The sequence below is a fragment of the Mya arenaria genome, chromosome 13 (assembly GCF_026914265.1).
Source record: "Mya arenaria isolate MELC-2E11 chromosome 13, ASM2691426v1".
In the NCBI taxonomy this organism is placed as follows: domain Eukaryota; kingdom Metazoa; phylum Mollusca; class Bivalvia; order Myida; family Myidae; genus Mya; species Mya arenaria.
In genome coordinates, this window is record NC_069134.1 from 67,245,135 (window position 1) to 67,272,444 (window position 27,310).

The following is a 27,310-nucleotide window of genomic DNA, read 5'->3' on the forward strand; positions in this document are numbered from 1 at the left end:
GAAACCCGACCGACCCTATTTTTCCCTCGCCGACCCTAATCATTTTTCAGGCATAAAAGTAAAAAAAAATCATGAATTAAATATATAGTCGTTATTTTCGTTGTTTGTCTGTCTCTGTTCTCGGAATATAAACTTTTATTCCTGTTTATGTATTACCGAGACGCTTTGTCAACAGGGAAACAAAATGGCGAAGTTCGGCGATCCCTGTCCGATATCTTCAAATTGGCAAACGTATGTTTATGGTCCAAACACGTGGTTGATCACAGGAGACGCATTTTGCTGTCTTTATAATGAAAATATTTAGGATATACATTAGGCTTTGCGTATATCATGCAGGCTTCTTACGATTAGGCTTTGCGAATTCATGCAGGCTAATTGCTAGGTTCACATTTCATACATCGTACACACATAATCGTTACATTAATTTATCCGCAGTTATCAATGTTTATTTATTTCGCATAATTTAAGTCCCATCAACTAAAATCCAAACAAAAATCTGCGAAAGTTATAACAACACATGTATAGTAATGTGTCAGCTGCAGATCAAGCGGTACAATTTGTGACGTCAGAGCACGAGCGGTAATAAGATCAAAGGCGTGTAGCTATGGTTTGTATTTAAATCGGTCGGTTGGATACCGTATGATACCATTTGATTACCAGGATTTCGTCTAGGCTGGTAAGAAAATAACATACGATCGAAAAAATATAATAATCAATAATCATCGTCTAGGAATTTTAAAACAATGACCGAAATGTTTGAATTCACTACAAATATGAATGAAACTTTGATTGTTACGAGAATAATGATAAATTATAAATGATTAAATAAGATAAGTAAACTAAATATCCGCGTTTACTTGTTCTATTATTAACCTACCTCCATATAAGAGAGCTTAAACAGTTAACAAGAAAATCGGCGATTTTCTTCAAGCAAATTAACAACTTTAGTTGATGATAAATGACTGTTTCGCTAGAACATCATCATAGATTTGTAGAAATTAAAGTGCTGGATTGTTTTAAAACCGATCGCGTCTATAAAGGAGTATTGTATACATAAAAACAACAAATTTCATGGGCATAATTGACGGGAAAATACCGTAGTCGAAGGCAAAGAAATGATTTCAGACATTAAACAATTCTGTTTTTCTGACTTTCTGTTACTTATGGAAAGCTTGGATATAATATAATTGATTTGATGCAACAGAATTTTGCATGAAATCGAAACAGTAAAAAAAAAAAAAAGGAATCCCGACCGACCGACCCTATTTTTTCGCCATGTTACCGGAAACACAGGTATATTGTTTTGGCCTAATACCCACACACACTATACTCCTCCCACATTTACTTTTTAGGCCGACAGAGGCACTCCTCCTGCCGTTTACTTCTGCAACCAATAAAGTAAACCTGGGACACAGAAGTGCTCCCGGAGTGGGGATAGAACCCACGAATGCGGATACACTAGCTCGGCGCCCCAACCAACCGAGCTAACCGGGCAGCTGGTGTTTGACAGTTTAAAGCTGTACCATCAAAGATAGATATTTTTCTTAGAATCAGCTTATTTTGGTATCAATTCTTTCAATTCAGTGAAATAAGATTACTCACAAAAAAAAACAGATTTCAATTATTTGGAAAAAACTTTGCCAAACATTTATCAAGGGGGAGGACGTTATTTCTTTCCATGCAATTATTAAGTGAGAAAAATGTTTCATGGCAAACAAAATGGCGGATTTAAAATGAAAAGAATCGATCCAGGTACCAACTTTTACCTGTTAAGTGGACCTTTTCTTTAAATTTTGTAAAATGTATGCGTCCAGTATGTGGAGAAAAACATAATCTTTCATCGACATCTTAGTTTGGTATCATACCTTTAAAGATGAACAAGTTTTTTAACAGATTGTGGCTAAGGAGGCAATGTTAACATATAAACGTGTTGATTTTGTCCACAATTTGTCGTATTTTTTCCGGCGAATATGGCATATCTGTTCATGTTTATAACTGTGCTTTCAGGTATATATTCCTATTTTCCAAACTGCATGGTTATTACTCGACTGTACACGTTTCCTGACCGAATTTTGGTTCCTTAACCCCCCCCCCCATTTTGTTTATTGCAATCACAAAACCCCAAGTTTGGTGAAATGCAAACAAACTTCTGCACAATTCTTTAGCCTTGAGAAGATATGTTTTAAATTCTAGGAATCACTAATGATCACGAGTCTTTCAGTTTGGTATGTAAAGTGTATCATTTATAAAGTCAACTTTTTCATTTCAGGAACGGACTTGAACTTCACCATGGCCAGATTTTGTTTGGCCTTCCCCCAACCACTTTTTTTATCGTGAAAGGCCCTTAAGTAAACTCATTCTCGGTCCTATAAGACATGTGCTTGTTAAAGCCAAATGTCCTGACAGCGACAAGTGGCAGTATTTACCTTCAAAGATTGAGATACTTGGTTCATCTCAATATTCAGGCTTTTCCTAGTGGATCGCTAACCCTGACCCTGCTCTAACCCCTACCCTTGAAGTTAGTTTTATCCTGTCACTTGCATACACATCGGTTCAATAACAAGGTGCCGTGTAAATATTAGTTTATTAGGATAGTAGACCACATGATATTTATCTACAGTCAACTGGTCATGTGACCGCGAAAACGGACTTATTCTATTCTGAAATGTCGGAGGAAAAGCACAAATAATGTTTCAGTATATTATCAATAGTGGCCGCCAACAACCGACCTCAACATCACTCGTCCATACAGTCTCTTCACTCTTCATAATAATGAAACTGGCAAAACAATCGACCGGAAAATCTGCATATGATGTGAACATTTTACCCCACCCGCAAATGTGGTGTTTCTGTGGTGAATGACAAAATCTCACTCACAACAGAAATTAATGTATTTATCTCTTTGCCAGTGCAATTCTGAACACCCAAAACTATCCACATAAATTAAATCTGTTTAACATGTGGCGATTGTTTGTAAACACTCGTGATCTTGAACCATGACCTTGTTCTCTATGACTTGCGGAATGATTGTTACACCATCAGATAATGTTTGGTGACTGATCCATGTTTATAAACTTTTAAAAGCGTTTTTATGATTTGAATTTTTGATATTGGTGTATTAAAATGCAATGACTTAGACTACGTATAAGCGTATTGAAAAAAGTTGAACAGTTTTGAGAACTATTTTGGGGGCGATTTAAACATGGATATCGAGTGTGCTGACGTCAACAAGGAAGAAAACAGTTGCCCCTTTATTTGTAAAGATACTAAACAACTTTAAGGTTATTTATTTTGTTTAAATAAACAAAGTAACGGGTTAAATAGAATACTAGGTTAGTGCCGTGGATGGAGAAAGTTTATCTGGCTCGGCTGCGAAATTTAAATTCCACCGCCTTGCCAGATAAACTTCCTCCGTCAACGGCACCATCCTATTATTCACGTCTTTGTGATAATATCCTTTTCTAATGTAACAGGTGAAAATGAAATCTGAGTATTTGTCAGTGTTTTGTGTTGTGAATCTACTCATACATTTTGCTTGCTCTTTTCAGCTGAGCATTAATTAAAATACAATAATTCATACATTTCCATACATTGATACATATTCCATCATTCTATTAGTTTTAACATTGAATTACCTGAAAATTTTCATGGCAAAGGATATCAAAAGAATGGCCTATTTTCCACCATACATCCTAAATACACTTAAATACACTCAACATGCCTTAAAAACATATATATATATATATATATTTCTATACATAGCCCGGTTGCTGATCTGCAGAGACTTTCTATGACAAGAATCTACTGGGAAAGAATGTTCCTGTGCGGAATTACACCTCTTCATCACAAGGGTTACCGGGGAAGAAAATATGGTCCCTATCTAAGAAGACTTGCGAAGCATTCGTAGTTTTGACCCACCTTAAATGCTTCTTCGTAGTCTATTCGTTGAGTTTAACCTTGAAATATTAAAAACGTTTTGCAAAATGTCCATCAGAGTATATATTTCATTTACTTCTGTCTTCTAATTCTCTGTTTTCGTAAATACTTCTCCGCTATTTATCAAATATCTGGCTACATATGGAGATGAGAGTCAACTGATTGTTTAAAGTTATTTTTCTTGAACAGTAGCAGATGGTTGTTTTATACTGTGTGAAACATTGATTTTGTGTCTTTTCTGCAGATGCTGATGTGCCAAGAAGGTGCGGCATTTTTCCACAATGCGGTCAATCAATCGGAGACAAGGACATGCGGCTGTGAATACCTTTTTTTCCGGAGAATGAAAATGTAGGTCAAGCCTGAAAGACTTGTTTTTGTGTAAAGTATTCAAAAGAGTGATAATTACAGTGCTCTGTTCCTTAAAGTATGTCAAATTTCGCCTTAAAACAGATACTGAAAATTAAAAAAGAAATCAAATTTCGTCAAAGTCATTTTTTCTCTGCATTTTATTTATTACGTAGTCATCTGACATGTTACAACACAAGCAACTCTCTCAAATGATTTTTGTGGGTTTTTTGTGTGATTTCTTTCTATTTCTCTTGTTGCACCATTTATCCGAGAGTCAATAAGTTGGCATTTAATCTATGGACACTGATCTCTTTTTTTCATATTGTTAAATGAATTAGTTCTGTTAAATATGTATGTGAATAGACTTGAGAAGCGCGCGTTTGACTTATTTAGTCAATTCAATTTGATTCTGTCAAATTTATGTTAAAAACTAAGCTGATCTAGAAATAACCTTAAAGAGAAGGCAGGTCACTTCTATTGGTTTTCTTACAGACACCATTTAAAGCTACTAAGTAAACTTAACTTAAACTTACTCTTACAATATATTATAGGAAATTTGTCTGCTTTTAATTTGACTGTGATGGCTGTTTCAGCTTTTTATGAATTATTCAAAATCTAAAAATTGTAATGAATAGACTCTTTAAGTATACATTGCTATCAGGTTTAAATTGAACTAAAGCGGGTTTTACTCAGTTTTAAAAAAAGTAACTTAAATACGCTCATGACAAGTTATCTCCGCTCGTTCACCAAGATCAAATTAAATTGTTACTACAGAAAACGAGTGCTTGTTGTGAAGTATAAATATAAAAGTTAAATGAAAGAAAAGAAACAAATTTAAAGCTTTTTTACATACCAATAAGCATAATTACACTGTTTTGCAATTATTTAAAGCTACCAGATTTGTGTGTTTAAAAGGCGTGTAGTAAAAAAAATATGTGACCACAGGCATGTGATACAAATAAAATCTAAGAGAAAATGTATTATTCAGTTTTCACAAAGGGAGATGCCACATTAGTTTTATCCCTAATAATGTGATTTTTATTAGATATCAAACTGAAACAAAACAATACATAGTGTTAATCATAAGTACACTATATAGCAAAACAATCGTTTACTATTATTTGTTTGTATTTCTTTTTTTCGTTGGGATGAAATCTAAATTGTTTGTTCTCACTACTTCATGTATATGTTGGGTTATCAGGATCGGATCAAAAAGGCCCAGTTCCAGAAAGGCCCGGGCTAAAAAGGCCTGGTCCAAAAAGGCCTACTTTTAAATTCAAGGAAACACCTATCAGATTTGGTTTATGTACTTGTAAATTTCTGACATGTTGGCAGGTAACTTTTTTCATCGTTGTAATCATTGAAATTGTCTGTTTTCATATACATTAATGGTTTACAAAACAAAGTCATAAGAAATTGGCGCTTGCTTTTTTGTATGTACAGTATACATTAAAACAGTAACTTACAAAGCTTTCTGTACACATATAAATATTGATAATTTAACTCAATTCCCTGAAGTGACTTTGCGCAATTCATATTTGATAGGAAATCCGGTTCATACTTGAATATCTTGAGCATTTTCATACAATTTTGCACGCCACCAGATGTGAATTGACTGATGACTGGGATCCTTCTTCTACAACGGTACTGAAATACTGCCATTCTCTTTGGGGCATAATTTGCGCATCAAATATACATGTAATATTAGTTATACAGAAATATTTTACATGTTTGTCTATATATTAAAAGATGGTGTCAACTGCAGCGAAACTGCTTCTCAATTAAAGTAAGGTGAAAGACTTCCACATAACATTACGTAAGACAAATGTTTGCCTTTCATTCCTAGTATTTTCCACTTGTTTTATATAATAATCTACATCTATATAACGTTTCCTGCAATAACACTTCAAGCCGGTTAAGGCAGCGCCTTAGGTCATATTACAATTACATAATCTAAGATCATTATTACTTTTGGAAACATTGGATGACGAAAAACCGAGTACGATAAATGGCTCCTGTCATATCGATGATGTAAAGGATGAATCAACATTCCATAAACATCTCTAAGTATGAACAAACATCGTTCTTCAGCACCCATTAAGTGTTTCATTCATGAGATGTTGACTCAACAGGATCGGCTGTCACGTTTATTCTGTGCTTTAACACGTTTAGTTATTCAGGCGAACTCGATTTATTTGAAGTAAGGCGATAAAAACAAAGGGTGCTTAGGGTTTATATGTTTTGTGCGAAAAATGAAGGATAAAACATACCGATTTGAAATAACAAAGCTATTGACTTTTCTTAAGTGTTAACTAGGGAAAACATAATATTAAAGTGCGATTGTTTTTAACAGACATGTCCTATTTGCATCAACATATATATGCACGTCACCGAAGTATTGACCAATACACTGAATGAATATAGAAAGGACACGTAAATGTTGGCATCGTGTAAATATATTGCAGATACATTGTATTCTAGTTATTACTAATTTACCTAGAAGTACATCGCATTTGTTTATAACCTGGAATAAAAAGGATGGTCCCATAAAACAGAACGTAAATATGTTTAATCAATTAGCAAAGAATTATTGTAAAGAACTTAATGTTTGTGTTGAGGTGTTATAATTGTCGATGTATTCGTCCCTCCACAAGTGTGACTTTGAACCAAAAATAACCTCTCATCTTCTCTCAAGAGGAAATCACTTTTTCTAGCCATATATATAAATTTATATTAAATCGAGCTATTATATACATATATATAAGTGCATGGATTTCCTGTTCACGCCCACACGTGTTTGTTAATCATCGCAATAATCGGTACGAAAGGACAATACAACTTGTATTAACTGTACTTTACATATGTATTTACCATGTCTCCGTATTTCTATACTAGCTTACCTATTGTATCATTTAAACAGCCATTCCCGAACAAAAGTTATACATCACAGACAACATTAGTTGATTAACCCCAAACATGTGGAATCAACAAACATGCATGCTTATTATTAATAGGTGTTGTGTAATTTATCTCTGTTTCATATAGATTGACACCAAGTAGTGGTGAACTGTAGTGAGTGTTATGTCATTATTGCAAGAATGCACCTTTTTATCAGGCGTGAACAACTACACGCGCCATGCAATGTCAACGAGCGTATTTTACGGTCGTCCGCAGATGTACACGTCCTATAGATTTTGCTTTTCGTATGGTAAAATTCTATCTGTCATCTACGTCACAGAGTTTATGACTCTTGTAACAGTATGTGAATAAGAGAAGACATCCTTGCCAATTATTGCTTCATTGGGAAATTAAGGGTCATAAATAATGGTGCATTTATATAAAGGATAAGAAACAAGAATGGATTAAATACTTGATCAAAATAACAAGGCTCAATGCCTGCGCAAAGACTACGAAAATTAGTGTCCCACAAATATTAATAATTTCACAGTAACAGATTCAATAAACCTGACTAGACGATTGTCCTCCTGACCTGTGTGTAATGACACGCTCCCCCACACTGCGTTGACCAGCGCCACGCCAACTTTTCCTTGTACCACCTTTGGAGTCCGGTGATGATGACGTCACTGGTTTGGAGGGTACCGGTACTCCACTGGTATGCCAGGTTCTCTCCAAGCCCAAGTTTCTCGTGCCTCCATAGGCACTTCTCCGACCAGGCAGCTGCACGTTGCTCCAGACGGCGGTCCCATACCTGTACACAAACCAGATGACGAAATTTACCAAATCATAAATATATGCATGCAGCCTAATATGGTCTTTGCAAAATGCCATAATAATCCTATAGACATGGTTTCATGTGAACCAGGGTATAGATAATATTATTAGCCATATCTGAATAACTGTTGTGATTTCCATGATTTGCTCCAATGGTCAGGTATCATCTTTTTGATGTTCTCAAATTGATACATATAACAATAAAAAAGGACTGTTTGGAAAGGAATTTCAGTTATGTTCAGTTCAAAATGTGTACAACAATTATCACTTTAGATAACCAACTGCCCTAGAATTAAGACATACTAAACGTCATAGACACCTGATATTAATCTGAAAGCAGATAACGTGAGGTGAAATCGGTACTCTTACTAAAAACATACATGTTTCGCAATTCGTGGATTGTTAAATTCTAGCTAATTAGTGTCAGACGGTTTCAAAGAAGATGCCACCTTTCATTAAGAGTTTTAGTTATAAATGTTTCATCCAATGAATGTCATGATGATACTGTAATATTCCGTTGTCATCGAAATCAGTTAAAAAAAGTAAAAAACAGTCATACATAAAAACCGCACTGTTAAATGTTTAGCAATCCTGTTTTGTCTAGATCACTACACAGATGTAGATATAAGTCATATTGGATGTAAAGTAAGATGAACCAATGTTCTGTAAGATGTCTTTATCACATGCGAAGCCTTATTTACGGCTTAAAGGGACTGTACTCCGTATGATAAAACGGCGAAAAAAAAGAAAATTGTCGAAAACTGACATAAACTTGGTATCGATGTGTACACTGCATTCTCCGCCTCGATTTTTTTTTTACATTTTGGTATTTTTTTACAATTATGATATCAAAATAATAAATAAATAAGTGTCTTGTGATTTGAGATTCGTTACAGAAAAAAACTTATTTTGGGTGCCAATCTGGTGTACAATCCCTTTAATATAACCATTAAAGATTTACCTTAAAGATGCTCTCTTACTCATAAATAAGATGTGCCAAAATAAATAATGAATACAAATCGAAAACAATGGTTCTTATAAATGATACCGTGTTTAAAAAAGGTGCAAACAACTCAGTATTCTACGTTATAATACGATAGTTGTTCACTGTAAATCTTTTAGTAGTCATTTAATATTTGTGCGTTTTCAGCTTTTTTTTATAAAAGATTACGTCAATCTCGTTATTAGTAATTAATATTTTCAATAAATTAATTATTTAGTAAGTACCTGTGGTTGATGGTTTATCACTCAAAATTTATGTTTGTTTTACATATGTAGGTATGGATTTTAGATACGAGTGTCACTTTAATTGACATTGGTCAGAAATATTTAAATCCACATATTTGTAAATACTTTATTTAGATAATAATTGCTTAATTTAGAACGTGTTCATGAATGAGATTTATTTTATTTGTATGAAGTTTTCATTTTTTTCTACATTATACAAGGGAAACGTGAAAATACCTCTTGTTCGTATGAAAAGCATTTTGAAAGACGTTCGGGTATTATTGTTCTACTTTTTGAACGGATTTAAAACAAGTATTGTTTTAATTTATTCGCGTTACAACATTTGCGTATCGTAAGGGCGAACTATGGGTGAAAATGGCATTGTTTTGTGATTTTTGGTCCCTTTGCAGCGTTGGTGGAATAAGTAGATCCATTTTTAAGTTTTACCTGGAAAATAATATGATGAAGAAATTCGACACTCTTGATCATATAAAACACACTTTTATTCAACTCGTCCAGAAAATATGTCACTAAGCTAGCCTTTCTTAATAACAGATTACCTGAACTCGTTGAATAAGTGTGTTTTATATGGCGGCTCTTGACAGATCCTATATCAGTTATCCAGAAATCAGAACAATCTCTACGTTCAGACCTAAAGTTCATAATTTGGTTGATACTTGATAACATGAATACGTGCATAACAGCCAGTATATAAAATTGCGTCTGGGGTTTCGTACAAACCGTTATTAAATTAAGAATATTAATTTTTAGTTTTTTACTTGTAATAATGAAATGGAATTGGTTTTGTACTAAAAACTAAAACGTGGTAATATTAGAACAGTGAATTAAATTTCCATCCCTCAGTGGTGTTTAAATGCACGCAAACCTCATGCGCCAGATGGGTACACACGCTGACACGCCCATTTAATTGTAGAACAAGCGGCTCTGGTGGTGTGTGTGTCTAGTCATGGGTGTTGTTGAAATTAACGTGTTTGGACGGTTCCTTCTTACCCCAACAACTAATGTTGTTTCTATATTCTCAATAGAAATGTAAGTTAAGTTGTGGTATCGAAATGCAAACATTAAAAAAAACAATTAAGGTCTAAAGCCCTAATGAAAAAAATCCCCGCCAACCCACTAGAACGCCATAACGTGATGTCATAAATATCCCCGACAACCCACTAGAACGCCATAACGTGATGTCATAAATATCCCCGACAACCCACTAGAACGCCATAACGTGATGTCATAAAGATCCCCGACAACCCACTAGAACGCCATAACGTGATGTCATAAATATCCCCGACAACCCACTAGAACGCCATAACGTGATGTCATAAATCCCCGACAACCCACTAGAACGCCATAACGTGATGTCATAAATCCCCGACAACCCACTAGAACGCCATAACGTGATGTCATAAATATCCCCGACAACCCACTAGAACGCCATAACGTGATGTCATAAATATCCCCGACAACCCACTAGAACGCCATAACGTGATGTCATAAAGATCCCCGACAACCCACTAGAACGCCATAACGTGATGTCATAAAGATCCCCGACAACCCACTAGAACGCCATAACGTGATCCCCGACAACCCACTAGAACGCCATAACGTTATGTCATAAATTAGTAAACATACAAATAACACATTTGCTCCAAAATTAATAGCACACTATTCGAAAGCATGCGAATAACCTTGGTAATTCAACTGTAAAAGACACAAATGTATCAAAATGTGATTACCAAAACATATATTTCATAAACCAACATACATGTTGATATTTTGACCGTGAAATTTACACAAGCTACATAGAGGCTTTATACGTTCTGCACCACGTGTTTTTCGGTATGTTAAACACGCATTCGTTGATACCGGGAAGCGGCCGGTACGGATGGACGCCATCTTTCGTCGAAGCGTAATACTCATTTCAGCATATGCATTGAATAATCCCAAGCTTAAAATCACTCGTAGTTCACCCATATAAACCATATTTATCCTTGACGTGGCAGTTCGGCATTTCCTTTTCGGAAATGAATTCATAAGTCAATCGAATAAATAAGTGAATGCCTATCCAAAAGCAGTTGAATCGATTCGGAAATTCTCTTTAAGAGAAACAGTATAAGACAATATTGACAGATACAGCAATGGGTTTAGCTGAAACTATGTTTCTGAACAAATATTTCCATCAATATAATTAAAGATGCACTCTTACTCCCAAAACATTTTAACCACAATTAATAATATTGTTTTAATATTCCAAAAAAGATGAAGAAATGTCGAAAACAATGGTTCTTTTGAAGGACTCCGAGTTTTATTTGAAAACAATTAGCATAATACACGTTCTTTCTACCTTATGAATCTATAGTAGACAACAGTAAATCTTTAAGCATTCACCAATAATTTAACATTTTTGCGCTTTCTACTATTAAATACACAGTTACAATCTTGTTATCAGTAATTTATATTTTCCATAAAATTTATGGAAAATATAAATTACTGATAACAATTTAAAATGTATTATTTAGTAAGTAGTTACGATTTTTTAGTCAATATTGATGTTTGTTATAAATGTGCACATATCGAATTTGAATAGACTGTCGGTTAAAGTAAACTAATAGCTGCTGTTTGTGAAATGACTCCGTCAGCCAACGACACTGGTATGGCACGGAATAGAACACGGCACTATTTAAGAGATACTGAATTTTCTGGATGTGTGACAATACATTAATAGATATACAAAACCAATCGTCGTTGGGCCATTAAACCATTTTAATCTTAAATGATACCGATAAGTATTTACATCGCGCTAAGCTGTACTATGTATTGCTACGTTGGGGCTCTTCCCGAAATAAGTATTTAACCCTCCTAGTGACAATAATTCTATTTGTAGTGCCCTCCCACAGCTTATGACAACAAAATACTTGTGTAATGTCAATTTGAGCCTCATCACCTTAAACATGGACACATTTTCCATAAAATACTGCTTTCTGTGTGTAAGAACTGTTGTTGTTTAAAAAAAAATAAACTGTCTAGATAAATCAATAAATGAAAAGTACAACTTATATATATCCTAACAATAATAAATACATAAATTACTGTATATCTAGATCGACCTACCATCATCTCCATATTTGTCGCATTTTCTAAAGCCCTGTAATAATTATGGATTCTGGTTATTCCTGCTTTGAATCGGCCTAAAGTAACCAATCTACCAGTATATAGGTTCACAAAGGTCGACCACACCAGAAGGGAAAGGGCAACCACTGACACGTTCATGGTAACGAGTCATTTCATTTTTAAACGAGATCGGAACTGCCTTATATAATAATGTGCAATCTTATGAAAGTGTTTTTAATTAGGCCACTTCTATTTTATTCCGTTGTTTTCAGTAATGGCCGCTCGGAAGCGGTAAAAGTTTACTACATGTAATTTGTTTATTTTCTCTTTTCAATCGTACGGACGATAATATCGAGGCTAGCTGAAGGGTTGGATTCTATCGATGATCATTACTGATAGATACATAAAACATTTCATAAAAGAACATTCAAGTGGCTTTAAATATTATACAATTTTAGTGTTAAATGTGGCGCTGAAGTACAATTCACCAACATTTTCACGAGCATCTTCGTTACGCTCTCATGACCGGACGCAAAGTAACTTGAAACCATAGTCGACGACAAATGGTTAATATCAAAAGTCTCATTTAAACAGATGTCGGTTATTTGTGTCTATACATTATGACTGTTTTGCGATGGCATCATTTAACATTAAGAAATGCACTATATTATTACATCCTCCCAATAGACTTTTGAATCCTCTGACCAATTTCCTCGCGACAAGAGGTTTTCGGAACGTCGTATTAGCAGTATATGTGAGGTTTAAGTAAACCAACAAATAAAATGAATAGGCCTTATTCAAAAAAAACAATCAAGCAACCTGCAGCTGTAAATTGGACTGTAAATTGAATTTTCTTTTCTGACGCATGTCAAACATCAATGTTAACATTGAAACACACTTGTAAACAAAGCTGATCACTTTATTAATTTATGTCCTGAAACGCCGTTTTAAAAGTGAAAAAGTGAATCACATATTGGCAATGCATTGATTTCATAATAATAATAAACCTACCTTTTTGAAGTCACTAATACTTTGACCCAAACAGCGCCTTTTTAAGTCCAGATACTTTTTAAATGTTGACGCACTTATAACACAAAATGCTTTAATGTGAATAAATGTTTCATCAAACAACGTAAAAAATGATATTATCAATATAAATATCAACAATTATGGTAATTTCAATACTTCAATTTTGCCCTTGTGACAGATATTTTCTCCCCGTTCAAAGGCCCCAATACCGTTAAATCATTTAAACTTCCTAAAAGGTTCTGAACACGAGAAGACCAAACCACCCGGGAACTTGTGAATAGTATTTGCTTTGTTTTATCTGCTTACATTTCCTACTTTACAGGACTTTGTGTGAAATCGAATGAAAGTTTAAAACTCTGCTGCATGCCTGCCAGTCTAGCATCAAATGAATCAGGTCGTCACTGTCACTTTGAGATTGAAAGTGATTCGATGTAGGGATGGTTGCGAAAAGTGGGTGTAGAAATACAAAATCTTCTGTACAACAGTGGGTGGGTAAAATACAAAATCTGTATATGGAGGAATATCGACTGACCTCATTTAGGGGACACACCTTGACGCTATTTTGTTTCAACGGTTCTGGGGACACACCTTGGCGCTAATTTGTTTCAATGTGTCTTGGGGACACACCTTGGCGCTATTTTGTTTCAATGTTTCTTGGGGACACCTTGACGCCATTTTGTTTCAACGGTTCTGGGGACACACCTTGACGCTATTTTGTTTCAATGTTTCTTGGGGACACACCTTGACGCTATTTTGTTTCAACGGTTCTGGGGACACACCTTGGCGCTAATTTGTTTCAATGTGTCTTGGGGACACACCTTGGCGCTATTTTGTTTCAATGTGTCTGGGGACATACCTTGACGCTATTTTGTTCCAATGTGTCTTGGGGACACACATTGACGCTATTTTGTTCCAATGTGTCTTGGGGACACACATTGACGCTATTTTGTTTCAATGTGTCTTGGGGACACACCTTGACGCAATTTTGTTTCAACGGTTCTGGGGACACACCTTAACGCTCTTGAAATTGTTTCTTTGAGCTTTGGGGACAATATTTGAAACCCTGATGGTTCAAATGACATAGTTTGACGCCCTGTATTAGACGCAAAGGCGTAACTGTTGGGCAATATGGTGAGAAACTGTACACAAAATGGAAATATGGAACATCCTTGTTCTTGTGAATTGATCTTTATTCGAATAGGTTTTTAAAAGAACAAAATCTAAATTTCTTGAATATGTTCTGCACTGCGCATGACACATTAACTTTGAGGGATTTACCAGAGCGTACATGCCGTATCCTTGCATAGTACCAAATAGAAAGGCCTATCATGATATTGGTCGAAGTTGATACATTCATTGTACAGTGTTGGCGACATTTCACTACTATTTGGTTACAGCTTGTAATTTGGTCGATTTAATATGATGGACTAATAAGAAGTTGACGTCAGATATAAAACTGAGAATTACCTCGTCATTTTTCTCTGGCCTTGCAATATAGTTTACGTTTCCTACAGGACAATAACAAAGTCTAAAGGAAAAGGGTTTTTTCAGATTGCACCTATTTGTTAGACCTATGTGATCAAAATAATATACTTATATTGCAGTTTGTATGGCAAACATATTCTATCATAAAGCCAAACATATTCTTATTTTGTAGTAAATAAATGGTATTTAATTTATTTCAAAGTAAAACGAACATATTAAATACTAAAATAATTATTATATGTTCACAAATACAAACTGAAAGATAATTCATCTGGTAAAACAATTTCATTTTATAATAGAATCTAAAATGAAATTGTTTTACCAGATGAATTATCTTTCAGTTATCATCATCATCATCATCATCATCATCATCATCATCATCATCATCATCATCATCATCAACAACAACAACAACAACAACAACACCAACAACATGTATAGCAAACATAACCAAACTCACGAACTATTGCGCTGAATTTAAGAGATAAACTACTACGCGCTTGTATGTAACATGACATTAAACACTTACCACATCCTTTTTGTTTAGATTTGTTGTTCTGTTAAGCAGCATAACATCATTTCGATTTACAAAGATCTACAGAGACTTCTTTGAAATAAAACCAACTAGTTTTAGAAAATTGCATTACATTTTACCAAATGCAGAAGAAACCCATTTCATGTACAGAAGTATCGTGACAAGGAAACTTTTAAACATGTTTGTTTTGTTTTGATAGGTTAATGCAGTAATAATTTCCCCAATGCTTTTAGTTCCAAGAGCGCAGTACATTAGCTTGTATTTCAAATAACTAATTGTTCCAACAAGTGGTTGGGGTTTTATTGACAAAAATATTAATGGTAGCTTTTCCGCTCTTTCAATGACCGTATGGAATCTAAATTCAAGTAACAGATTGTCTGTTTTCTTCCATAAGCTAACGCACATCCTCTATTGACGGCACTTACCGATAGAAGGATTGGAAAATGCTTGGCATTATTTCATAGCTGTTTGTCACGTGACCATGAAACAGTAACCGGTTGTGTGCCTGTTCAAGGAGTGTCCTTGCTAACGTCAGAGCTTGCTAGGATATATAGAGCCGACATGGACATTCAGCCGTTCTTTTACTTTATGGGAGCTTTGAGTCAAAGGCCGCAGGCACATTCCATCAGCTGACACTAGTGAAGGACAGTAACACATCACTCACAGGTGGGACTTTTTATCATTTCAAATGAGTTTACAACTTGTGACGAATAATAAATAAATAGGTAATAGTTAATCCAAAACTTGATTCATTGTTTCTAATAAGTATACAACTTATGCCGAATATTAATTATATAGGTAATAGTTACTGCACCCAAAACTCGAGTAATTTAGATCATACACGAGCGCTTCAATTACGAGTGTAGTGGCTGACGTAATTGTTCTACACTTTTTTGGCAATGATAACGTTCAATAACTATCATGGGGTATAAGATAAAAACATTATAATGTATCTAAATTATATACTAGTTATTGAACGGTTCAGTTTCGCCTACTTGTTACCGTTCTGATATGGAGTAAATGTATGGAAACACCCTCAAACAGGGAACATAGATCATGAAATCATATATATTTCATAAATAATAAGTTATATATATTGACATTATAATTAAGTTTCAAAATGTAATACTGATGAGTAAATAGTATATTCACAATAGTAACAATTTCCTTTTTTTCTTATTCACTAAAACGTTCATACATACTTGGGTAAAATATTAGGTAAAAATGTCATCAATAAAAGGCGGTTAACATTTACAGGAAAAAAATGTTAGTAAGTTCGCTCGCTTACATAAATGAAAATTATTTATTGAAAAGCTGAACTATAGTTTAATGATATTAATTTTACTTTAATTATGTTGAAATTTCGCAGACATACTTGCACGTAATGACAGATTTATATAACTAAATCAATATGTAACATACGATTTATATATATTTAATAGAAATCTTCACAGACATTAAAGAACATTTGTATTTCATCATTTTAATATGTTTTTATTTCTTGATATACTAACGAATACTATGAAGAAAGTATAATTTATACAATAATATACATCAGATATCAATTTTAAATATTATTTTAGCACGTACTGGTTTTGACTAAACAAAAAGTACAACTAAAGCTAGTTAGTATGAATACGTGCTTTACAAATGCTATTTTCACATTCTTTTCAGAAAAAATGAAAAACTTTACTAAAAGATTTCTTAATGCTACTATTTTTTTTATTCATTAGGCAACGCCAAATTAATATTTTTTGCCAAAACAAAATTGAGCGAGAGAGGAAAGAAATTGTATTTTTTTTATTAAAACTAAAACGGGCGAAGAAGGAAAAGGGCCTTAAAATCCGTATAAAGAAGAAAGCTTACATACTAAAATAGCAATTTAACCCATTTGAACACGGTCTTTATTTACCACAGAGTGTGTTGTAAAAGAAAGACACCAAAGTAGGTTAACATTTTTTTTATTCATTGCAATTGTTTGTTTTGTCAGTATTCTGACAAAAATTACATTGAAACATGATTTAAGACCAAACAATGAAACATATTCCTGTGTAGTTACACTGTCATTTACATCATTGACGTCATCAGATCAAATTCTAGTCATGAGTATCACACCTTGAATCAGATAATGGCTTTAAAACTAAAAAAAAGACTGGACTAGCGGTAACTTGTGAATCTATCATCATGACAAACATTTCACAGTAACATGACTGAGAACTGTTTAACTGTTTTTAAAGAAATCATCGACGTTGAGTTTTTATTTCAGTGGTAAAACAACATTTTACCTCAGTTAAAAAATACGAAACATTTTTACCGGAAGCCGACAGTTTGATTTACACCAATAATAAACCGGTTGATATACAGAATAAAACTACACGCATCGGTTACTTCCCTTAACAAAACTCTATAAAACTGTGTAGGAAGATTTACAAATTTACGAATATATTGCGGTATATCAGCGGAACGAAATATTTACTTGGTGTGGCCTTATTTCCTCAATAATACATTAAGGTATATTTGTTTTTGGTTTTAAATTATATTCGTTATTTGAGCGTAAACGTATAGGAATATTTACAAACTATGCAGTGACATCTTGTTATGTCGGCAACAACGGAGCCATCAGTAAAGCCAATTCATGAAAATAAGATGAATAAAGTTTAAAACAATTTCTATAACTTTGAACAATTCTTTGCCATGATATTATACCCGTAACATGGCAACGTGTTACATATTGGTATATTTTCTAACGCTAGAATTGTAGTGCGATTCGATTGATTATCCTGCATTTTGATAAATTTTACTAATAAACATTTTAAAAAGTTTGGTAACGATTGTTGAAAAGTGGTGAGATCGAACGCAGTACATTTGGTCAGATATTGATAATGTAAGGGCCATATACGTCACGAGTTATTTGCGCGATCAGACTTAGTTATCAAACTTGGCCGATTCATTATCGTTGCATAGTAAATCAGACTATAAATAAGAATTGAAGAAATATTTGTTTCGTTATGTGATTAAATAAATACTGTCTAAGTAAGAGAGTAAAGATCTACTTGAAGCCCCCCTTCCCGATTTTCAATTCGGTGTATCAAACGAGTTATCACCTCGATTCAAACTACGTCACTAATTATGCATTAGGAACTCCTCGGCCAATTGTGACATATTTGGACGGTTTACATACTCAAAAAGTGGTACGTTTAAGTCCGCTGCAAGTAGATCGCGTAGTATTTTTTTTAGCAGTTAAACGTATGACTTAACTCTTTGGAATCTTAATTATGTTTGCAATAATACACTTCAATGGCAATCAATTTAAACTTAGATCAATAAATACAACTCTAAAACACTACATTCAATTAATGATATAATTAAAAAAAAAATACGAATTACTTCAACTGATGTACCGGCATACATACGAGGTTATTTTCGATAAAAATGTCCGAGGAGTTCCGAATGACAGTTTAAGTGACATTTACAGACACAAATCATCAACATTGCAATTTGATATAGGATATTGTTTGTATTTTAGATGATATTCGATGTGTTTACACCAGTCTAAGGCACGGAGATTATTTTATATTAAAATTCACTTTAAGTGCATTCGTATTTAATATTTATTGCAGGACGCCATAGGGTTATTTATTTCCTGGTGATATAACAAACGATGTTAAACTAGACACGGCTGTTTAAGGCTGCTACAAGATCTAACTAAATAGTACCCATAAATAACAACTTTATTGTTGGTGTTTTCAGAATGTTCAAGACAGTTTTCACAGTCCTTTCCACAATGCTGTTTGTGGCTTTCTGCCAGACAATGGCACAGCAAGCAATACGGAGATCGAATCCACGAGTCAAGTCGTGCTTGAGCATGTGTGCAACAAACGTCGAGTATTGTGACGTCCAGTGCAAATGGTTGTACGGGACACATCGTCAACTCGAAGATTTTGAGGACTTTTCGAACTGTTTGGGCGAATGTGCTGGGGGCTACATGAGTTGTTTCAGCAAGTGTAATCAATAAACTTTTCAAATTATAGATCAGTCTTATAATTCCAGACATGGAAATAAAATAAATTCTGCCAAACTCATTTCCACTTTGTGATGCCAATTAATGAAAATTATATTAATTTGTTATTTTTAAAATGCCTTGTTTAATAAATATACCATACTTATTGTAATTTGTGTTCAATTTGTATTAACTAAATAAGGTGTTATAAAAAAACGAGTTTACAAATGTACGATTTACTAACATAACCACAGCTCGCAGCAAAGTGATAGCTTCTAAAATGACATTTTATCAGACTTGCAAAAAGTCAAAACGAATGATATTACTCGACCTCAAGTGTTAACACTTTTTACCATGTTTATGTATGATGTGTCAATAATTGAAATGCAAAGCAAAGATAGACCCTTTTAAGCTGCACTCTCACATATTGATTTTTTTTTAGTTTTTATCTCAGAATCAGCTAATATTGGTATCAATGTCTTATAAGATAACTCACAACAGAAGAGATCTCAATTGTTTTGGAAAACCGCCGAAAAAATCATAAAGCGTTAGTATTGCTCTAAGCAATTAAGCATAAATTTACGAAAGTAAATATAAATAACTGCGATCTGATCTTTTGTCAGCAGTCTAATACTAGTTTCCAGACATCAACACAAAAACTGGCTCATTCAAAGACAAAACTAGCGTCGAAGCGGTCAATCTATTAGAGTGCAACTTTAAATCATTTAAAACATATGGGCCTCAAAAATAACTTCTTATAGCCTTAATTCACAATTGGTAATACCATTTTAATATTACAATGAAGATTGCATTTGTATGTTGTATGGTGGCATATAACTGCCGTAAGATTACGTTCGCGAATTGCTTCGTGTTAACAACTTAATTATCGCGATAATTATCTAGTTATCTTGTTCATTTTAGCAAAACTTTTTCGGTAAGACGAGAATAGGTATAAGACTAAAAAGGGGATTGAATGTGCCTAGAACTGCCAAAGGATACGCCACTAACACGCTATCTAGTTATATGTTGTGAATTTCAACAAATAAGTAACAAAAACTCTTGTTTAGGCCTAATGGTCACTAAAGATTAAATAATTAAAAAGAAAAAAAATGAAAGCGAGCATATAACTTTGACAGAGTCTCGTATTATGTCTGATCAATTCCCGAGGTCCACACGATGCTTTAGTAAAAAACAAATATTTGTTTAATACCAACGAATCTCCAAACTGGATCACTGACTGACTATATGCTAATGAGGTAGATAAGTGGGCGAAGCATATTGCGCTTTACAAGCAGTACCTGAGCAGTTGCCAGTTTAGACAGGATAAATAATTAAACAAACACTGAACATTTGTCGCGAAATTTCACATGTAAACATTAAGCTCCTGTTTCTTAAATAAATGTGATGCAAGGTTTGTTTAATGAAAAAAATATCAGTGGTGAATGTTTAGTGAAAGAAATGAGTGGTTTTCGCTCATGTTTTTGTAAAATGATCTTTTTTGTGCATGACGAACTCAAGTGTGGCAAATCAAAAGGATAAGTGTTTAAACTAAAAAACTAAAATCTGGAGTCCTTCAGCAAATGTTGTTATTTGCTCAGATATCGTTTTTGAAGACAACAATTTTCATACAAGCGTACACAACTTTGTTGTTGCGTAATTGGTTGATTGACATAATACGTGACGTATGGTTAACATGTAAAATTATCTAGTGTAATTATGTGCGTATTGGTGCTTTAGTGGTCCAGATGTAGTTTAGCTTGTGTTATTTTTCTTGCTTTACCCGCGAGGGTTCGCATACCACTAACTACACATACGTTCTGTACTTTTTTCTGCAATTACGATATCATAGAGTAAAATAATGATACAATAAGTGCTTTCAGATGCATAACCGGGAAAACTATCTAAAAGAAAACCGTCAAAATGCAAATCATTGGTATATAAAGCAACAAAGGATTTTAATAATTTGGAAAATCAGGTGATATGCAAATTTCTTAATGACGTTGTGCGTGCTAAATTTTGCTTAAACTGAAATTCATTTAGGTTTTGTTGCATTTTGTTATTGCGATAATTGCTTTTGGAGGGCTTAAAAATGTAAAAAAGTTATAAGAAGTCATTTTTGGTAATACAAACATATATATACATATATATATTTTAAATCACTGAGACGTAATGGGACTTAGGGTTAGGGCTTACCCTAACTTTAACATGCAAAAATATCACTTGAGATTATGAGAGTGTCGGTGGTCTAGCGGTTTAGGTTCAGGTTACCTAGGATTGTTATTTTTTGTGTGACCTTACCGGCGTAGGCTCGCATCCACCTAACACCAAAGTACATTAGATAATATAATTGTTCTTTTTCTGTAATTTCGATGTCATAGGGTAAAAAATGATAAAAGAAGTGTATTAGATGCATTACCAGGAAAACTATTGTTGCCCCAAAACATGAGCGAGTCCATTTAACGTTGTGAGCCAGTATTTTGTTTAGGTGTCGATATCTAGTGAATCTTCCGAGAAAGAACATTTAATCTTATGTAAACGGATGCGAGGTTTAAACAATATTGCTCAATTTGAATGTCGATGAAATCTTTTGTAATAGTTAAATGACATGAAGTAAGTTCTTAATTAATTAGAATGGGCAGAGTGAGCAAAGGCAGAGCATTAAACGCCCACGAAACGTGAAATTCCTATTAATATGCCTATTCATTGTAGCAATTACCATTATAACAATAAAATTTCCGTAACCAAATGCTATTTAACGGATAATTGCCCTGACAGAATATGTTGGCTCAATACCTTCTATCATCGACTGGTTGGCGAATGCATTGTTTGGCATTAAATGTTGTTATATTGCATTAAAATACCATGGCATTCTACGTGCATGTTTTGAAGGGATGTAAATGGATAAATAACAGGGGAAAAAAATTGAGTCATTGGATGCTGTTTGACACTTAATTATTGTAAAATTCATTAAGCCAACAAGAAACGTTTTGCATTGTTCGTAAGAAAAACACTCAAAATTACATACAAATGCGTAGTTATGTCAGAAAGGGATTAATGTTTTACGGCTACCATGTCTTACTTTATAAAAATAAATGCATGAAATAATCATGAACAAGTTGAAGTGCCGACACGCAATCGAAAGCAAACGCTATAAAGTAAAAACAAGAAAAGATATGCATCTAAAGCTGTGTATCTATATTGCAAACATAATATAAATCAAGAAAATAAGTGCTAATTATATATATTTGAAACTTTATTTTTACATGTTTCCAAACCCGCTGTGGACCTAGTTAATGGAAAACAGTGTAAGGCTAGTACTTCATGATTGTATAAATTCAAACCAACTCACAACAAAGTATAACAAGTACGGGTTGAAACTGCAAGAACATTTCCAGCCCAGATAAGTGAATCCAAATACTGGGCCATGCTGGGGAACCTTAAAATGCCCACGGGAAAAGGTAAAAAATAACCGCTCGTTAAAGAAAGGTTCGTCCCCAACCGAGTATGGGTGCTTTACGGAAACGAGGTTTACCGAGCCATGGAAGATAGTTATAATCTCAACAGAGTTATCTACTGCTTAAGTCAGTCTAAAATTATGGTCGGATCAGTTATCGAGTGGTTAGACTATGAACCCAGTGTTTGCAAGTTCGATCCCTCGCCTCAGCACAATTGAATAAATAAGTAAATGCTCATGATATGCAAGTACAAAAATCACCTATTTGTGTCCTCACTATGATGACCATAAACACTTTATGGTTTCTATTACTTCAATTTTTGCGTGTCTTGTCTTCATTTCGCGTTTTAATATTGTTTTCAAGACGAAAAAACAGGGTCTGTCTTCATTAAACAGCTTTTGTCATTTCATAACTTTATTTTCTAAATCTAAGAATATCGATAGTCATATGATACAATAACTTTTTTTTTCTAAAATACTTTACTGTCATTGACTTAATTGAAATAGCGGGCGTTTATTTTTATACAACTGTAATTTGAGATTCTGAAGAAAATGACTTAAGTTAGAAAAAGATGTTGAATGACGTTTAATTTACAAAAAAGCAGATGTTTTATGAGAACTGGCGCCGGTAAGATATGATTATATTACTCCAAAGAAAGAAATGTTTCTTTTAGTTTTTTGTTTTTTTCATTTTGCTATAAAGATCTGTATTGAACTTATCTGTATTAAAGTAGAAAGTAGACCAAGTTGTAATAAAATCATACTCGTCAATTCTAAACATATGGCTATAGAATCCATACAATTGTTTTGACACAAAAAAAAACAATAAATTGTCTGAGTAAAAACATGAAAGGGATAAACCAGAAGCTCGAACATCAAACCTGGGCATGTTTTATAATTGTGAGAGCTGTTTTATCAGAAATTTATCTGGTTTACCATGACGCAAACTATGATGTATAGCATCTTTGTTGGGTCGATACAAAACCCTGTTTCCTGTGTACTTGAATGCAAAATAACGACAGGAAATAAACACATTTTAACTTCTCATAATTGTTAACATTTCCATCTGAAAATCATTGCTCTGTTGGTGACATTCCTGTAAATCATATACGGCCGTCATTCAGTATGTAATGCTAGACGTGCGTTTATGGCTAATATCAGAGATGACGACTTCTAAATTAAATATGTTACGGACTCATTTTATCCGTATATATACGACTTTATTCAATATTAAAATTCCATTACTTTCCTGATTTTAGAGGCCCCATTTGAACCCACCAACACATCACAGTAACGTACATTTTTACAGATAAAGACAACTTAAATGTCTTATTCATTTAAAAAAGTGATTGAAAGATTCTTGGACATGTTACAATAACCGAAAGCACAATAAAATCTGTAGTCGTCGAGTCCACAAGAATGGAAAATTAAGCACCACTTCCATCGGCATAAAGCAAAGTCTGAAAATGGTCTAATTAATAAGCTTTTAAAGGAATTAAAATACGTATGAAATATCAAGCTAAAGTATCTTAAATTTTAAGCTTTAAGTGAAAGAAAGATTAAGCGTATTAAGTGTGGTTTTCCAAAGAAACGCATTCTCATCTATCAGAGGTTTGATAATGATAATTATAATGTGGGTTGCATAGCATCAACACTCTGGTAAACGAGAATGAATCATTGAAACGTCGAGGACGTTGGACACAATTCATTTGCAATAAGCAGTTAATGACAATGCAATACAGTTATCTACCCTAATTGTTGTCAACGTTTATTTCTGGAAACAGCTTAAAATCTACGAAATACCACAATGTTTTGAATGCAATGCAATCTCATGTGGAATGTGCTCTTGCAGTGCCGAACGACAAACGTTTCGTGTGAGAGAAATAGTTTTTGATCTGTCATTCGTATAACATCATCAGTACCCACGCGCTATAATTCCGATTATTCTCCTGAATACCCAATTGAGTTTTATAGTAGTGGGCTCGCCTCGTGGGTGATTCACTTCCGATGGCGGCGCTCCCGACCATTCTGCAACGCTAGCTGACCTAATTAACTATATAATATATAATATGATTTCTCAGGATGGCAATTGTTTACCAGGTTTGCTTATTGGTCCAAGTAATTTGTACAAAATTTATATCGACTAACTCATTATGGAAGTTTTGCTAAATCATACCAAGCCCTATCAGTTACGTTTATTGTTACGAATTGCTTTAATAACATACGCAATGTCGATAGTTTCCGGTCAACATAAAATACGGAGTGAATTCTGGGTATCCGTGAAAACTCCAATCATTTGTGCCAGCTGAGTTAAAATTGAATTTCATTCACAGTATTTCCCGTAACATTATGGAAAAAAGACCCCCAAAAAACGCCCTTTTTATGTTCGACAGTAGACAACGACATCGGTATGCGATCGAATGACGATCGACTCCTCGCAGAGTCGGTGATCACGTGGTACATTGTTTTGATACCAAGCACTTAACATTGACGGCGCCAAGTGAAGTTTTGTTCTTTTTCTCTCCATTATTTAACAATTAAATATCCTAGCATCAATCATGTTTCAGCGCCCAATGTTCACTGTCATTTGGAACCTTCGAAACGCCGTACAGTTCCGTAGTTTACTCGGAATGTGGGTCACAATTTTTGAAACGAGGCAAAATGTGGTGCGGAAATGTTTTGGGTTTTTTTTGGAGAGAAAAGAACAAAATTACATACAATCTCACTGGACGCCGACTTTTTCAGTGCCTGGTATCAAAACCAGGTACCAATTCATCACCGCCTCAGATCGACACTAAAAAACATCGGTCGTCTACAATTGCATCTAAACGACACAGGTCGGTTTTATATAGTTGCACTTCGTTGACAAAATTACGTCTAAATAAGTTCGTCAATTCCTAGATTCTATTTTCTCAGCCATCAGTCGATTCAATGCAAACTATGCAGACACCTGTCGGTGGATGATTTCTGCCATTTCGTGTTTTCTCATTTTCAAGACAGGAAGAAAATGTGCAAAGTTGCGGGATTATAATTCGTACATTCTTGAAGAAGCCGGTCGAAAATGCGTTATAATAATGTGGTCAAATTTCGCCACGCCACTAAGATTCGCCTAGCCACGAAAATACAACTAATAACTACTTTTATTATTGCACATGAGTTAAGTTTATTTGAACCGTCCAGTAGCAAAGTGCAAAACGGTATCATAAAAAAACTATACTACTGCATTGTTTACGCTGAAACGTAACGCATTTAGAATACAACCTTTATTAACAGTCTTAGTTCTTTGCAGGGGCGGCTCCAGGATATGACAGGGGCGTAACTAAAAGGCGTAACGTTTTGACTTAGACAGATCTTGGCGACCTGTACAGTATGAATAAATAAATATCGCTTGACCTTGTGTGGAATAAATTTCTATGCAAGAGAACATCTTGTTTACTAAGGAGGTAAGCCCCGTGACAATATCTTACTATGAAACTTGGATTTCAAGATATATTTTTATGTCAGGCAATAGTTTGATGATGGATTCAATTGGCGCTTGTTCCATCATGCCGTTTTCTGGCTCCTGCCTTGTTTACGCTTTATAATATCCTTGTTGTCCTTGAATTCTTAAAGGGACTATGAAAATTGTTTTCCCCCCAAACAAATGTATAATAAAAGCAGTCTTAATGGGAAGGCTTGCATCTGCTATACAAATACCAATTAATATGGGTGCAAACGTCTGGCTAGTCAAAATCAATCATTGCGTAATGGCTTCTTAATAGTATAACTAGAGTGTTTTGATGTTTAACTAGAAATCCCTCAGGTAATGAAAGCTATACGCGTATTCGTGGAGGTCGATCAAAATTAACTTAAAGCATAGACTATTTTTTTATTTTAATTCAACGCATATGGTAACAATTACTTATAATAGGTTAAATTAAATCAGTTTAAACATATTTGTTTGTATAACTAACTTGAATTTTGAACAGTCTCATATGTATATAAAATTGTGTTAGTCTTCAGCGACCGGCCCACAGATACCAACTTGTTGTGTTTTAATCACTTTTACGCAACTTGTAGAGACGGGTCGAGGATTTGACGTTATAGGGGCGTAATTTTTTGATTTGCGCAGTCTCCTAAGAACCGAAATTTATTTGGTTTAAAATGTTGGCAATTACGCCTCCAAGAAAATTCATTTCTAGTCCTAAATGGTGAATTCTGCGCGTTTTATCACTTATTTTACTCCTACATTGCAAAAAAATGAGGATTTTAGTGGAGGGGGGGGGGTGCACCGAGTAGGCCCCCATCCCCGTGGAATAGCTTATGACTAGGTTAATAACAAAGATGTTGATGTTTTGCATAATCAATATTGTACAGTCTAGCACGACATTGTATACAAAAATGCATTCAACTTTCGTTTCAATGTTAATACGTCTTTTGAACAGTGTTTATGTAGCAG

The 27,310-nt window shown here is 34.2% G+C and overlaps 1 long non-coding RNA gene across 1 annotated transcript; it reads left to right on the forward strand.

Annotated features, from left to right (window-relative positions):
- Nucleotides 1-15,974: 15,974 nt before the first annotated feature.
- On the forward strand, nucleotides 15,975-19,585 carry LOC128212788 (uncharacterized). The gene is made up of 2 exons (XR_008257615.1): nucleotides 15,975-16,084; nucleotides 19,169-19,585. It is a non-coding gene; the product is annotated as an uncharacterized LOC128212788 (long non-coding RNA).
- Nucleotides 19,586-27,310: the final 7,725 nt, after the last annotated feature.